At 39.3% G+C, this 17,185-nt stretch overlaps 1 protein-coding gene across 8 annotated transcripts in view; it reads right to left on the bottom strand.

The window, feature by feature from the left end:
- The window catches only part of TTC39B (tetratricopeptide repeat domain 39B), a 562,176-nt gene that overhangs the window by 79,037 nt on the left and 465,954 nt on the right, over positions 1-17,185 (bottom strand). For 2 of the 8 annotated variants that reach the window (XR_014821470.1, XM_084985289.1), the window contains exon 1: positions 7,879-8,158. The exons of the other annotated variants lie outside the window; for them this stretch is intronic. The gene's annotated coding sequence lies outside the window, so the exon portion shown is untranslated. Of the gene's footprint in view, positions 1-7,878; positions 8,159-17,185 lie in introns of those variants that run through there. 8 annotated transcript variants of the gene reach the window in all.

Genomic DNA, 17,185 nt, shown 5'->3' with positions numbered 1-17,185 from the left:
CCAAGAGAGGCTTGTCTGAATTTTGAATAGATGACGTCATCTTTAATTGACAATTTCATGTGTTTTCCCATCTTCCAGGGAGATGAGAATTCCAGAGCAAAGTGAGGGCAGTTGAAAAGAACAAAAAATTCATTTGTGGATAATATATAAAGCATGTCCAGATCCTACTCACTAAGAAAATAGAGGGGGATGGAGTTCCCATCGTGGCACAGCGGAAACGAATCTGACTAGGAACCATGAGGTTGCAGGTTGGATCCCTGGCCTCGCTCAGTGGGTTGAGGATCCGGTGTTGCCATGAGCTGTGGTGTAGGTCGCAGATGCGGCTCGGATCTGGCATTGCTACGGCTGTGGCGTAGGCCATCGGCTACAGTTCCGATTGGCCCCCAGCCTGGCAACCTCCATATGCCATGGTTGCAGAACTAAAAGAACAAAAGAAAGGAAGGAAGGAAGGAAGAGAGAGAGAGAGAGAGAGAGAGAGAGAGAGAAAGAGAGAGAGAGAGAAAGAAAGAAAGAAAGAAAGAAAGAAAGAAAGAAAGAAAGAAAGAAAGAAAGAAAGAAAGAAAGAAAGAAAGAAAGAAAGAAAGAAAGAAAGAAAGAAAGAAGGAAAGAAAGAAGGAAAGAAAGAAAATAGAGGCTGGGACTGACTATGTCTTTAGAAAAAAGAGAGAACCTCAACAGATGCTTTTTTTTTTGCTCAAACCACAGCGAATCACTGACCAAGTTGGAAATGAGTTATCTTTGAAACTTCCTTCCTTAGGCAAAGCAAATTGTATTCCTTCACATTATTTACAACAAACAAAAATAGAATGTTAGACTGGCAAGAGATACATACAGCTCCTATTTCATTGCACTGATTTTCTTCACTGATTTTTTTTTTTAATTTAAAAGAAAACCCAGGAGTTCCCACTGTGGCTCAGCAGTAATGAACCCTACTAGTACCCATGAGGACGAGGGTTCGATTCCTGGCCTCGAGCTGCAGCGGATTAAGGACCTGGCATTGCTGTGAGCTGCAGTATAAGCCACAGACGTGCCTCGAATCCTGAGTTGCTGTGGCTGTGGTGTAGGCCAGTGGCTATAGCTCCAAATGACCCTTAGCCTGGGAACTTCCATATGCTGCAGGTGCAGCCCTAACAGGACAAAAAGAAAAAAGAAAAAGAAAAAAAGAAAAGAAAACTCACACTGAAGCATATGGAATGAATGGCCAACAGGGACCTGCTGTATAGCACAGAGAAATCAATATTCCATGATAATCTATGTGGGAAATGAAACCTGAAAGGGAATGGATGTGTATATGTGTAACTGAATCACTTTGTTGTAGAACGGAAATTATAACAACCTTGTAAATCAACTATACATCAACAAAACTTTCAAAAAATGAAAAAAAAGAAAAAAAGAAAACCCCTTCTTTACTGGAGGGTCCTCTTATTTCTAGCAGAAAACTTCTACCTTCTCTATTAATTATCCTTCTTCAGCTCCCTACTGCTATGCAATTGAAGAGAAAGCACACTGGGACACAAGACAGAACACTGGATTGCTGGGTTCTATGCCAGGTATGCAAGGAGTGTGACTCTGGAGCAATCACTCACCTCTGCTGGGGGCAGAGGAGGGGTGCTACTGTTTAATGCAGAACAGAGTTTCAGTTTTACAACATGAAGAGTTACAGAGATGGACGGTGGTGGCAGCTGCACCACACTATGAATGTATTTACTATGACTGAAGTGGTGGTTATGATGGTAAAGTTTATGTTACATGTATTTTACAGCAATAAAAAATGGGGGGGGGGGCATACACCCACACACACCAAAAAAAAAAAAAAAAAAAAAAACCCAGGAGTTCCCGTCGTGGCGCAGTGGTTAACGAATCCGACTAGGAACCATGAGGTTGCGGGTTCGGTCCCTGCCCTTGCTCAGTGGGTTAAAGGATCTGGCGTTGCCGTGAGCTGTGGTGTAGGTTGCAGATGCGGCTGGGATCCCACGTTGCTGTGGCTCTGGTGTAGGCTGGTGGCTACAGCTCCGACTGGACCCCTAGCCTGGGAACCTCCATATGCCACAGGAGCAGCCCAAGAAATGGCAAAAAAAAAAAAACCAGAAGACACATAAAATTACCTGCATCCTGTCAACCTCACAGGGATGTTCTGAGGAAATAACGCATTCCATTTTGAAAAATCACTTCTTAAACCAAAACATCACACAAATGTAGTGCTGATGCTGGTAAGAGAGTTAAGTGATTGAGGCCAAGAACTTCCCATCAGACAGACCATTGCATTCCTGCTACTCAGCAGTTTCCTGCAGTTGTGGCCAGAGGCCACTTACCAGCACTTTGCCATTTTCATTAGTCCCTCAAGGTAGGGATGTAGGTCTTTTCAGGATGCAGAGCAAATGAAGGTTTTCAGTGTGACATTGAATGCGGGTAATTGTTTATCATTTCCTTTAAAACCACCTTAAACTAAGGTAGTAAAAAAAAAATCTTTAAAAAGCAATATTGAAAACAAGCTTTCCTTTCATTTGGATAATAATTCACAAGGGAAAGAATACATAAAGAATACCCCATGTTTTCCAGGCTAGATAATATGTCTCTCCTCTGGGATCCATGGTCAGAATTTAAAACCAATCATAGCATGATGAGTGGTCCAACTATTTACTTGCTGTGAGTAGATTATGAGCTTTTTAAGGGCAGGGACTCTCTGAGCCCAGAGATGCTCAATAAGTTATTGATGAGTCAATAATATTTGTACCCTTGTGCCAAACACAGCCTCAATATTTGACATTTTATGTCACATTTGTAGATCATGGAGTCCTTAATCACAAGCAAGCTATAGTAGGCTTTTCCCAACAAACATTTATCAGCTAAGACAAGCAAAATAGAAGGGAAAGCATATAAATACTCAAGAAATTAAGCACCAAAGTTTCATTTTATTTAGCTGTTCACTGTTTTCATAATTGGTATAATGTGTATATTCAAGTTGTGGTATTAAGTGGGCACACAAAATGGTTTTGTTATTCAGGGATGTTATTGCCTTTAAAAAACAAAAACCTAAGCTAATATTAAGGAAAGATGATGGTATATAAATGCTACTTATTAGGGCTCACGGAAAGGCTCAAATTCTGCCCCACCCACTAAATAAGAAGATAATGACTACAGCCCCAAATCAAAAGAAAAACTGAAGTCTCGGTCCCACACTTCCTTGCTTTCTAAAATATAGTCACCTGTAATGACTTGAAATAAGATATTCCATAACCCACTAATCTAAAACGATCACCAAAGAAATCCACTCATCCGCTTGAATGATCACTAAAGACTTCCCACACCTGTGTACTGATGAAACATCAAAAGCAAAGCAAACGATGCATGAAATTCACATCAAACTCGTGTTCATATAATCTGCCCATAGATGCAATCCCACCCTTTCTAAAATGAGCCAAAGACCTCAGTGTAAATTTAACAGCAAAAAGGGGAAAGCAAGTCTAAACATTAGGAAGATCTCTGGGCATGAGGCCAGAACACCTAAGCATTATTCATGACACATGTAAGCAGAGCGTACTGTGTGTGTGCTTTATGGAAAAACAGAGAAGGGGGCCATCTCCACTCCCTCAATCAATCCAAAGCTAAGAGACACAATATAGCAGCCTGTAGGAGCACAGATCTGCCAATTTTTAGCACATGGTCAGCATGCTAAATAACCTCAGGCAATTGCTTAAATCTTTTCCCACCTGGTTTTCCTCATCTGTAAAGGGGGTGATCAATTAACACCGCTGTTACTTAAGACACAAAGACAGGGTGGGTACTGGGCCTGACGCAGAAGACATTTTTTTAAAAATCTAGTGCGTTTCTTCCCCACTAAGATATGAAAATGATAACACAGCAAAAAGCTGCTAAACCTCCCTCATGCTTTGTCCAGGAAACCCTACAGAGCCTGAAAATGCTTTATCTTGTAACAGACTTCAGAGCCTCCTGCTAATCAAATGAGAGATGTGATGTTGAAAAACAGGAGATTAAAAACTACGCAAGCTGCGTCTTACAAATGTGTTTAGAAGTTACTGGGTTGGAAATCAAAATACACTTTCTATAAAAACAATGACTGATATATACCTATACTAATACATATCTCCATGCATGTGAACTATGTGTGTATATACAAGTATATATCTGTATACACATTCGTATGTATATGTATACAAATATGTTAAATTCCCAACCGAGGCCATCAATGCCTATTTAAATCCTAAATCATTACTAAGTGGCCAGAGTCTTAGAGCCAAGAGCAAAGGGACTTCACTGCTTACATTTTAGTGACACTTCAGTGGCTCATCACTGCCCCTGTCCAAGCTTCTTGGCAAGGTACCCTTGGCACCTGTCTGTCTCTAACCAGCCTGCCTTTATTAGAACTACAGGCCTTTCACGCTTCTTGGCAAACCCTAAAGAGATCATGGTGAAGGGGATCAGAGTATGTCAACCCAAAATATGTCATTCTCAATTAGCTCTCTGCTCTCCTTTCTGTCTAAAAGCAGGGCATCAATTTCCTTTTGTAAAGATGTCTCCCTCTCCCACATCCAGGAAGAGTCCAGAGATCACTCTTATCACCTGAGAAGACTCTTATCCACTTAAAAGCCATACTAAACAATCCTCATTTACCATCACTTTCCTTGTCATCGTCCCATAACTTACCCTCATCCAGAAGTCCAAAAACTCCTTTTTCTTTTGTTTAGCCTCTTTGCCACACTTTATCATCCTTTGCTAAGATGGTATATAAGCCCCCAATTCTAACCACCTCCTCGAAGCACATTTCGTTGTGAACTTTCATGTGTATGTATGCAACTAAACTTGTTTTTCTCTTCTCTTGCTAATTTTTTGTCCACTTAATTTGCAAGGTATCAGATGTGAACCTAACAGGGTAGAAGAGAATGTTTTTCTCCTCCTACAATGATCTCAAATATCTCGGGGCCTTTGACCTAAAAAATCCTATGGCCATATCCAATGACCATCAATATCTAGCAATATCTGCCTCAATTTAGATATTTACTCTTCCACAAAGCCCGACAAGGTCAATGTCTCCCTAAACTCCTGCCATCAACCAGGGCTAGTTTGGTGGCCCCTCATCTTTGCTCCATGGAACACTGACCTTCTCCAGACCTCAGACTTTATCCCACTATCTCCCAAGTACAGAGTTTCTTATCTGTATCCCTGAATAAACTGTAAGTGCCTGAATGAATATTAATAAGCCACAACATCTGCTTTGTTAAAAAAAAAAAAAAGTCCTAGCTGTTTCACTCTCAAGGAATAACCATCAGGCAACATAGGAAGACCTCTGAACTGGCACTGTCAGAAAAGGTGAGTCAGGATAGCTAGGCGTTCTTCTTCAGAGCCAAGACCAGACAAACACTTTACAAGTTCAGGCTCTCATGGCAATTATTTTGCTTTTGTTCTATTTTGTTTTGTTTATTAACTTGGCTAGTTGTTTTGGATCTGTTGTTTGCTCATGATTCTGGTTCTGATTTCTTAGCACGTATCTTCCAAGACACTGTAATGGAATGAATGGTGGCTAGGAAATCAGGAAATCTAGGTACTGACTCCATTTTAACTATTGTAGGACTCTATCTATCTTCACTATCCTCCATCTGAATATTGGGGGGGGAGTCTAAGAATGCTTCCTAAACCTCACTGCCACAGTCCTCAAGGATGCCCATCATTAACACAGTTCTCCCTCCAGAGTTCAGGTAACTCTGATGAGAGCCAGGTTTGGGGAACACTGGAAGGGACAGAGATTTAAATCAAGTCACAACTGGGATCAAGTTAAAATTCCTCCACTCACTTCCTGTATGACCTTAAGCAAACGACTTAACCTCTCAGTACCTCTGTTTACTTGCTTATTACAACAGATAGTAACCCGTAGGTTTAATCTTATAGGTTTATAGGATCAATGAGAAGATGAATATACACAGAGTAACAACTAGTGGCTAGCCCACTACAGATGCTCAGTAAATAGCAGTGATGCCCCTTTCCCCATCCTGTGTATTCTCATCACATCCTATCATTTCTCTGCCAGAGGGCAGGGCATCTCTCTTATTTTCCATCCCATCCCCAGTGTCAGCACAGTGTCCATAATAGTGCCCAACATTACAGCATACACTCAATAAATATTTATTGAATTAATAAATCAATAATATATGAGAATATACTAACATAATCAATTCCCCTCCTTCTCCCACTAGACTAGATTGTGAGTTCCTTCACAGCAGGGACTATTCCTTAATGCTGATCTAAAAACCAGCACTTATATAGAGTCTATCTTGCTGAACTAATTATTTTCAAAATCGCCTTTCAAGTTTACCAAGGATCTGTGGCTCCAGAACATCTGGGGCAGCATAAGTTGCAAATACTTGTATTTCTTTTGTCTATTTGGCTGCAAAGTTCCCACACTTCTACGGTTGAAAAATCACCACACATGTAATGAAATAATTAGGCAGTTTCTGGCAGTTTCTGAATGTTCCCCTCACCTGCTAACAATATCTGGTTCCTAAGGGCAGATGTAATATCTGGTTCAGCATCATGTCCCCAGGGCAGAACAAGGGCTTTGAAACAAATGTAAACATTTGTTAACTTCTTTGCAAGTCTAGCCAAGGCAGAATTTCCTATTTTCAGGAATCTTTCCTCACTGAATTCAAAGTTTCTACATTTAAATATGATGAAATGTTTAAAAATAAAAACAGCAGATGTTTGATCTCTGGGTGGTAGAGAGTTTCTTTTTTAAAATCCTTGATTTATTTTCTCTTATAGGAAATCAATCAAAAATACTAGCACCCCAAACCTCATATATCACCTTAAGGCAAACATATTCCACCTCTACAAAGATAACTATTACCAGCTGGTGTTTAAAAGTATTTTGACTACTGATCCCTGAACTTAACTTTTAGAAATCCCTTTAGCTAATGTAATTTTAAGATAAAGGAATGACATCAATAACCAAATAACCAGTGATATGAATCAGATTACTCAAATAATAAGACTTTCATGTAACAAAGATCAATCATGAACATATGAGGGTTATCCTGGGGACCAAAATTTAACCTCTATCTTTACAAAAGGTTCACAACAGATTCAATAATAATTCAGCAAGGATACAGATCCAGCCTCAGTGAATTCCAAAGGGGAAAAGCAGGACACAATGACTAAGGACAGATGTTGGGATTAAAGGGCCTGCGTCACCAGAAAAAAAAAAAAAAAAAAAAAAATGGCACCCACTCAAATGCACAATTAGCAAAGGGTGGTCATGCAAAGGTCACTTTTGGATAACTCCCATTCACGGGAATCTGCTACAAAAAGACGGGCTGAAGCCGACACAGCACAGAGGGAGGTAAGCCCATGACTCTCTCCCCACGTTATTCTGCGAGCATGCCTCATTGCCTAATTTTGCTTTAAGGTTTTAATCACCTTGACAAAACAAAACACAATACCAAAGCCAGCAAAGGACCTAAGGCAAGCACAATGATTACAACCTGAGCTGTCACCCTCCTTCCATTGTTCTGCAGCCCGGTGCACACCTTGCAGAAGCAGTAAACCAGCCAAAGCATCCCAGGAAGACTGCATCCTTCTCAGCAGTGAGATTTGCTATTTTCTTCAATTCCAGCACTCACCCTCAGGAACTTAAGAAAAAAGATACGGGGGCAGGGGTGCAGGCAGCAGAGGAGGGAGTCCCTGGCAGGCTTGGCATGAGGGCTTTAATGAAAACAAGATTAACTAACAAAAACTGCAGTTTTGCAATGAAATTTAACTCCAGTTTTTTTAACTGGCATAGCTTCCCTTAAATTCAGTCCTCCCAGGTCTAAAGAGAAGGCGGCAATCATACCCCCAAGAATAGCTAAATAAATGCAACATACTCACAGATTTAGAGCAACTATAACTTTGAAGGGATGAATATAATCCCACTGTGAAGATGCCTTTCCTTCTCTTCCAACAGATTTTTTTTAAAAAAAAATCAATGAAGAGACAATCTCCAATTTAAAGGGCAACAAAAATCTTCAATTTCTGTTTTATTTCTTGGTGTCCAGGAAGATTCAATTCATGAGCATAAGAAAAGAAGTTATCGGGCAGCTGACAGCATCCCAGAGCTTCCCAGGGCAGGATTTAAGACATGTCAGTTAAAGTGGCAGCTACATTCACTGCCGAAGCTGATGCTTCTGCAGGAAGGGATGCTGGGAGATTTTTTTTTTCCCCAATCTCTGCTGCAGCCTAATTCTAATCCATCACTGTTTAATTATCCTAGGGAAACAAGCAAGAAGAATACAAATGGCCTGGATTTATAAAATCTACAGGGTCTTTTAATGATTTTTTTCCACCTAATCCAGGGATTCGTCTCTATCAAAAGAGGTCTAATTGAGGAATAAGATGAACTACCTCTTTTAAAGAAAACATGAGAACAAGCTGATACTCCCAGGTTAGACTTGGATTTTGTATCCTACTGACTTTTTACAAATACTAAATAAGGCAAGTCAAGTTCTCTGAAGTTTTTAGTTTAATGGGTAAAATGCACACAAGTTAAATAAGTGAAGTGAATGAAAATATACATATGACATAACAGCCATTATAATGTAGATGGAAAATGCACTTTAAAATTAATATCAAATAAAAAATATTTGAACTGATTTGATGAAACTTAAAAAAAAAGAGTAGGCTTAGAAATGGTCCATGACTTGGCAACTTTGTCTTGCCTAAAGAGCTTCTTACTAGAAGTGAACAATTTCTACAATGGAGCTCACAATTTAATCTGATTATAAAAGTATCAGGTAATGTATTCTGATATTTCCTGATTAGGAAGTAATAAACTCCTTGCAGAGGACTGGAAAACCAAGAAGGAAATTAAAACCAGCCATAATCTCATAACCTAGAGATAACAGCTGTTTAATATGTTACTAGATTTATTTCTAGTCTCCTTCCTCCATGTATATTTTTTTCTTTAATATTGTTGGTTTCCATTTTATACATTCCCTTTTACACACAGCATGATGTTATGATTATATACCCATAAATGGGACCCGCTTCTAAAAGTGTTCAAGAGAGTTCGCATATGCAAGTGACAGTCAACATGCTTTTGTGTGCCTACTACGTGCTTTGTGTGGAGAATAACAGTAGCAAGCAGAGCACACATGGTCCCTTGAGCTCTTGATCCAGCAGAGAAGCCAGATATTCATCAAACAATTGCAAATGTGATAGGTGCTGTACCTCAAAAGAGAACTACAGGACACTTTAGAAATATCTAAGAGTCCACGTCTTGCGTCTTGCGAAGGTCAGGGTTTCTCAAGGATCAGCAAGCTCAACTGCAAAATTATTAGTACAGTGTATTGCACACCTACATTTTCCAGTCTTTTATCTAACATTCGTTTTTATATCAAAAGAAACTTTGATTTTAACTATATTTTTGTGAATAATATAAAATATGTAATAACTGATCTAACTTATAGTTGAACATAACCTTTGAGAAATTACAAAAGATAGACCACCCAATTACAGATATTCCTAAAATAGTGAGTTACCAGGTGTTTCTAAGTATTCAACCAAAAATTAACTTAGCCACGCACAGGATCTCCTGAAGGCTAAAGGATCCCCTTGAAAATGTAGGAAATAATATAATTTGACATGGATTTTTTTACTTGACCTTCTCGATGCAATTTGATAAAAAAAAAATGCTCAATTTGTGAAGATTCTCTAGGTAATCAAGATCAACATCAACAGTGATAAATCATATTGACAGTATGTACCCTGGATATGATATGATGAAAATGGTATTTCTCTTGTGTTCTTCTTCCCCAAAGCCTATAACCACAGTCTTACCATGAGAAAAATACCTAATTCCAATATTAGGATATCCTAAAAAATATCTGACTAGTACTACTAAAAGCATCAAAGTCTTCAAAAAGAAGTAAAGGCCTAAGAAACTGTTACAGCCAATTAGGTAAAAACTAAGCAAACCTGAAAAAAAGTATGGACTTTTGTTAATGATAATATATTAACACTGGTTCATTAATAGTAATAAATCATGATATTAATGTAAGATGTTAACAGTAACAGAAATTAGGTGTTGAGTATGTGCGAACGTCTAACTTTTCTGTACATCTAAAACTGTTCTAGAAAATACAAGTTTTTTGTTTGTTTGTTTTTTATGGCCATACCCACAGCATATGGAAATTCCCATGCCAGAGACTGAATCCAAGCTGCAGCTGTGACCAGAGCCATCACCACAGCAATACCAGATCCTTTAACCCACTGAGCCAGGCCAGAGATCAAACCCGGACTTTTGCAGTGACCTAAGCCACTGCAGTTAGATTCTTAATCCACTGTGCCATAGCAGGAACTTTAGGAAAGCCTTTTTTTTTTTTTTTTTTAAGTCTCTTTCCCAAAATGAAAGTAACTTTACTTTTTCTGATCATTAATAAAATATACCTCATAAAAATGTTTTGGCAGTGCAAAAGAATGGGACTTGACATAAATATCCTGTAATCTCACCAAGCTGAGATAACAAATCTCAAGCATAGTATGTGTATATATGTGTGTGTGTACATTGATCCACCATGCATGCTATTTTTAGCTGTGGTTGGGCTAAATAATGGCCCAAAAGATATCCATGTCTTAACCCCTAGAACCAAACTTATATTAGAAAAGAGATTTTGTGGCTGTAATTAAGAATCTTAAAATGCGGAGATGATCCTGGATTATTTTGGTGGGCCCTAAATGCAATCATGAGTATCCTTTTAACAAGAAGGAAGAAAAGTATTTGACACAAAAGACACAAGGTGATATGACCAACCATGGAGGCAGAGTCATTTGAAAAGATTATGCTGCTGGCTTTGAAGTTGGAGGAAGGGGCCATGAGGCCAAGAATGTGAGAAAATGCAGTTCTCAAGGCCAGAAACAGTGAGGAAAATGGATTCTCCCAAGTCTCCCAATTGAGCATAGCCAAGGCGACACCTTGGATTTGGTTCAGTGAAATCCACTTAGGATTTCTGACCCCCCAAACTAGAGGAGAATAAATTTGTGTTAAGCCATCAAGTTTGTGTTCATTTGTTACAGCATCTGTGAGAAACTAATACAGTAGCCTTACTGACATATTTCTTTTCAGTTATCTGCATATTTCTTTTTTTCATCAACATGTCCACTTTCTTGATCATTTTTTGGGGGGAGGAGTATTAACCTTTTTTTATACTCAAGTTTTTTTTCCCAGTTAATTGTCTTTTAACTTGGGTTTATGAGGGTTTTGTCATAATGGTCAAAATGATCATTCTTTTTTCCTGTTGGTATCAGGCTTAAAACATAATTTCCAACCCAAAGAACCCAGAATTATTTGCCTTAATTTGCTTTTACTATCTAAACAATAAAATCTCCAACTTTTTTCTTTATTATTAAGAACAATGCAAAGCCATACAATCTCACACGCATGTCCCTCCACTCTTCATCCCCTGGACCAGCAACAACACAGAGACTTGGTTGGAGAATAAGTGCTGAGATGTGAGACTACAGATCTCTCCGAGGCCCCCATCCATATCCATGCTCCACTTGTCAAGTCTCTCCCCAAACTACCTCAATGCCTGATGTAGAGAAAATGCTTGATAAACATTTGTTAAGCCATGCAAAGCAAGATGCTCACTTTCTCCCTAGTCTGATGAAGTGAGTCTCAAAAATAGGAAAATGACCAAGGATCAATTACTCACTTCTTATTTTTCTTTGTTAAATTTCACAGAATGTTTCCTTTTCTTTTATGTTTTTACTTTTTTCAAAAAACATTTTTACATCTTGAAGCAGCCACGCTAAGACTGCATGAAAATAGCTATAGCAAAATTTCTTGTAGGAAGGAATAGTAGTTTTACAAAATGCTCCCAATATGACATTATATGTTGAGTAATTGGTAGAGATATTACATTACATATTATATTGCATTATAAAACTTTGTAGCTTTATAAAATGCTTTCAAATAAATTATTTCATAGGTTAAAGACCTATATTACAAAATACACTTTTTATTTTACACTGAATTGTCTGTAAAGGCATACTTATACTATTATAGTAAGCTCTACTGAAAATATAGGATCCATCTATGTATCTAAACAATAAAATGGTACCAAAACAATGAGAATGCTCTTTCAAAATATATATGCTTCAAATAGGGAATCATAGAGTTAATTTCCCTGTAAACTACAACAGAATTATTATTACTATTGTCTTTTTAGGGCCGCACCTGTGGCATATGGAGGTTCCCAGGCTGGGGATCAAATTGGAGCTATAGCCACCGGCCTACACCACAGCCAGAGCAACACCAGATCCAAGCCGAGTCTGCAAACTACACCACAGCTCCTGGCAATGCTGGATCCTTAACCCACTGAGCAAGGCCAAGGATCAAAGCTGCATCCTCATGGACACTAGTCAGATTCATTTCTGCTGCTCCATGATGGCAACTCCAACACAGAATTATTTTAATCAAAGCAAATAATACATTGTTGGAGTGATTTCTTCTAAATTGGATCCAGAATTTTTTGTTTTTTATGGCCGCACCCACAGCATATGGAAGTTCCCAGGCCAAGGACTGAATCTGAGCCATAGCTGCAACCTGCACTGCAGCTATAGCAACACCAGATCCTTTAATTCACTGCGTTGGTCCAAGGATCTAACCTGCCTCCATGGTAATCCAAACCACTGCAGTTGGATTCTTAACCCACTGAGCCACAAGGGGATTTTTAATAACTTATGGCTCAGTGGGCTAAGAACCTGACTAGTATCCATGAGGATGCAAGTTCCAATCCCTGGCCTGGCTCAGAGAGTTAAGGATCTGGCATTTCAGGGTAGGTCACAAATACTGCTCAGATCTGGTGCTGCTCTGGCTGTGGCATAGGCCAGTGGCTGCAGTTCAGATTCAACCCCTAGCCCCAGAACTTCCATGTGCCGGGGGAATGGCCCTAAAAAGCCAAAAAAAAAAAAAAAAAAAGTGGTAATTTGAAACACAAAGCTTTATACACTCTCTCTCTCTTTTTTGACTTCATAAAAGTCAAGCTATCCTTGCAGGAAAATTTCTTCACTCACAAGATAAATAGAAATTAAATACTTATAACTTAATTGCCTATAGGGAAGACCAAAACTATGCCTATACCTTTCAAAATGTAACTTTATCAGAGTTATTTTATCAGAGTTATCTGCTCATAAATTTTTTTAAAAAAAATACTGTTTGTTGGCTTGAATGCTTTCACTCTGGACAACAAAAATAACATCAATTACTTTACACAATAATAAAAATCACACATAAATCCCCAAATACCTCACCAAAGTTAAGCAATTTCAGAATCTTTTGGATTTGTTGGTGGCTAAGTCTTCAGACTCCTTATTAAATGTGTATGGTACATGAAATCGGACTATACATGATTTATAAATGCACCTAATCCAAATGTCATCCATCTCTGAGAAGTTCCACCCACCATGTTCTACAAACGTGATGACACAAAGTGGAAAGTAGGGAGAAGGGGAGAGGGAGGGAACCAGAAAGACTGATTTCAAACTGAACATGAGCAAGGAAGCTTTTCAAAAGACAAAACTCCCAAGTATCTGCTTTTGGGGTATTTCATTAGACACTTTAGGTTGCTATTTTTATCTAAATAGATGAAGGTATTATAAAACAGGGCAGGACTTCCTGTAGTGGCTCAGCGGTTAACAAACCGGACTAGCAACAATGAGGATGCAGGTTCAATTCCTGGCCTCGATCAGTGGGTTAAGGATCCGGTATTGCCATGAACTGTGGTGTAGGTGGCAGCCCGAGACGCTGTGGCTGTGGTGGAGGCTGGCGGCTAAAACTCTGATTGGACTGCTAGCCTGGGAACCCCTACATGCCACAGGTGTGGCCCTAAAAAAGACAAAAAGACAAAAAGAAGGCAGATAAAAGATGGTGGAAAGGTAACAAAGGGCAGTAAGGTTCACTACATCCCCTAAGAGTCTGCAGCCCATATGCATAAACCTCAGATGGAAAGGAAGTCAGCCCACAGTTGAGAAATAGCAGAGAAAATCCTGGGTAGCACTTACTACACTCAAATAATTGGACAACACCTAATACCCTAATTGGGTATATATGGGTTGAGTAACACAATCACCTGTAATCACTGTTGAAAAAGAAAAGAGCAAGGGAGTTCCTGTCATGGCTCAGCAGAAACAAATCTGATTGGTACCCATGAGGATGCAGGTTCAATCCCTGGCCTTGCTCAGTGGGTTAAGGATCCGTGTTGCCATGAGCTCTGGTGTAGGTCGCAGACTCTGCTCGGATCTGGCGTTGCTGTGGCTGTGGAATAGGCTGGCAGCTAGAGCTCCGATTCAACTCCTACCCTGGGAACCTCCACATGCTGTGGGTGTGGCCCTAAAAAGACAAAAAAAAAAAAAAAAAAAAAAAGGACAAAGAATTTCCACAAGATACTTTAACTCACTCTCCCTTTGAACAATCACAGCAATATCATTGTGCCTTATACTTGTTAAGTTCTCAATGAATGATGGCTGTTGTTTTTGGTTTTTTTTTTAATGCAGTTGCAAATCCTTGCAGTTCACTTGGACTATTCATCTGTAGTTTCTAATTAGGGCATCCACTCAACAAATTTATTAACTCAACAAATACACACTGAACATCTACAAAGAGTTCAAAGGAACAGATGTCAAAAAACAAGTAAAAGGCAACTACAAAATGAGAAATGGAAGGAGAGGAACAAACAAGATGCCAGGATAGAGGACTGGGGGAGGAGTAACCTATTTGGGTAGAGTCATTAAGATGGGAGGACACAGCAGCTGAGGGCAGAGGGTGATCAGGAAGATGCTCCAGGAGGAGTAGAAGGAATTTGCTCTGGGCAGAGATGTCAGATGCACAAATCTAGGGCAGCAGTGGTCCACCTCAGTCAAAACTCTGAAAGAGGCTTGTAGCTGAGGGCAGAGAATGACGGTGTACCAAGGGAAGCAGTACGTGGGAAAATGACCTTGACCTCAAGCCTTGGAGACAGAGGTAAACTGGGATCTTCATCCTCAGAGACATGCAAACTCATGCACAGATTCTAAATAAGAAAGTGACATCATCCAATTGAATTTCTAAAAGGATCACTCTGTCCTACTTCAAACAAGCCTGCTGTTAATAAATTATGAGACAACCGGGGAAAGCTGAACATTGACAGGATATTTGATAAATGTTGTTAACTGTTTTTAGGTGTGATAATAGCCTTGTGATGTTTTTCAAAAGAGACCTATTTTTTACATGCATACTAAAATGCAGATGCCATAAATGGTTTATAGATTAGATAATAGTTCTGTTTCAATGCAATTTCCTGACCTTAATAACTGAATGGTAAATATGTAAGAGTACATCTTTGTTTTTGGGAAGCGCAGATTGAAATTTTTAGAGGTAGAAATATATTGTCTAGGATATGATTCCAAATAACCTAAAGGTGGATCATAGATGAAATAAGGTTGACCTTGAGCTGACAACTGGTAAAGGTAAGTGGTGAGTGCATCATAAGAGCTCAGTTACTATCCTGTCTGCATTTTACGTTTGAAATTTTTTATATTAAAATTTTAAAATAAGATGACTTTGGGGTTCACTGGTGGCTCAGTGGGTTAAGGATCTGCCATTGTCAGCACTTTGGCACAGGTTTGATTCCTGGCCCAGGAACTTTTGCATGCTGCAGGCATGGCCAAAAAAAAAATAAAATAAGATGACTTTGGAATCCTCCTACACTGCCAATGGGAATGTAAATTGGTACAAACACTATGGAAAACAGTATGGAGGTAACTTAAAAAACTAAATATAGAAATCCATAACATCCAGCAATCCCACTCCTAGGCATATATTTGGACAAAATTTTCATTCAAAAAGATACTTTCACCCCTATGTTCATTGCAGCACTATTCACAATACCCAAAACATGGAAACAACCTAAATGTCCATCAACAGATGAATGGATTTAGAAGATGTGGTATATATACACAATGGAAAACTACTCATTCATGAAAACAAACAAAATAATGCCATTTGCAGCAACATGGATAGAACCAGAAATTCTCATACTAAGTGAGGTAAGTCAGAAAGAGAAAGACAGGAGTTCCCATCGTGGCGCAGTGGTTAACGAATCCGACTAGGAACCATGAGGTTGCGGGTTTGGTCCCTGCCCTTCCTCAGTGGGTTAACGATCCAACATTGCCCTGAGCTGTGGTGTAGGTTGCAGACGCGGCTCGGATCCTGCGTTGCTGTGGCTCTGGCATAGGCCGGTGGCTACAGCTCCGATTCGACCCCTAGCCTGGGAATCTCCATATGCCGCGGGAGCGGCCCAAGAAATAACAACAACAACAAAAAGACAAAAGACAAAAAAAAAAAAGAAAGAGAAAGACAAATGCCATATGAGATCACTTATATGTGGAATCTAATACATGGCACAGATGAACCTATCTACGAAACATAAGCAAACTCATGGACATAGAGAATATACTTATGGTTGCTGAGGGGTAGGGGGAGAGTGGGATGGACCTGGAATTTGGAGTTAGTAGATACAAACTATTGCATCTGGAGTGTAAGCAATGAGGTCCTGCTGTATAGCACAGGGAACTATATCCAATCACTTGCGATGGAACATGATGGATGATACTATGAGAAAAACAATGATGTCTGTGCATAACTGGGTCACTTTGCTGTACAACAGAAACTGATAGAACATTGTAATCAACTATAATTTTTAAAAAGAAAGAAAGAAAGAAATGTTTTAAATCCTTGCAAACAAAAAAAAAAAGATGATTTTAGCTACTCTTTGGAGAATGAGTGGGATGCAGTTGGGCAGGTGGAAAGATAAAGGATAAAGGAGGCAAGAGAACACACTGAGGGCTCTTAAAGTAATCCAGGCAAAATATGACAGCATCTTGAGTTAATGCAATAACTACAGAGGAGAGAGAGAGAGAGAGAGAGAAGTGAACAAATGGGAAATAAACTTTGGAGGTAGAAATCATCAGACTAGGTAGTATGGAAGGAAGAAGTGAAAGGGAAGGGAAGGAATCAAAGATGTCTCCAAGGCATCTGGCTTGAGAATGTGGGTGGGGACATTCACAGAGATGGAAAGGACTGGGAGAGGAAGAGGTTTTACATGGACGAGGGAGGCGGCTATCCAGAGTTCAGTTTGGAACATATAAATTAAGGTGTTTG

Source organism: Sus scrofa, chromosome 1 (assembly GCF_054392235.1).
Source record: "Sus scrofa isolate SSC_HxYL_T2T_F1_AM1 chromosome 1, Sscrofa_HxYL_maternal_Yorkshire_Landrace_v2.0, whole genome shotgun sequence".
In the NCBI taxonomy this organism is placed as follows: Eukaryota; Metazoa; Chordata; class Mammalia; order Artiodactyla; family Suidae; genus Sus; species Sus scrofa.
Note: the sequence above shows the minus strand (reverse complement) of the source record. Positions and strands in the feature narration are given on the sequence as shown.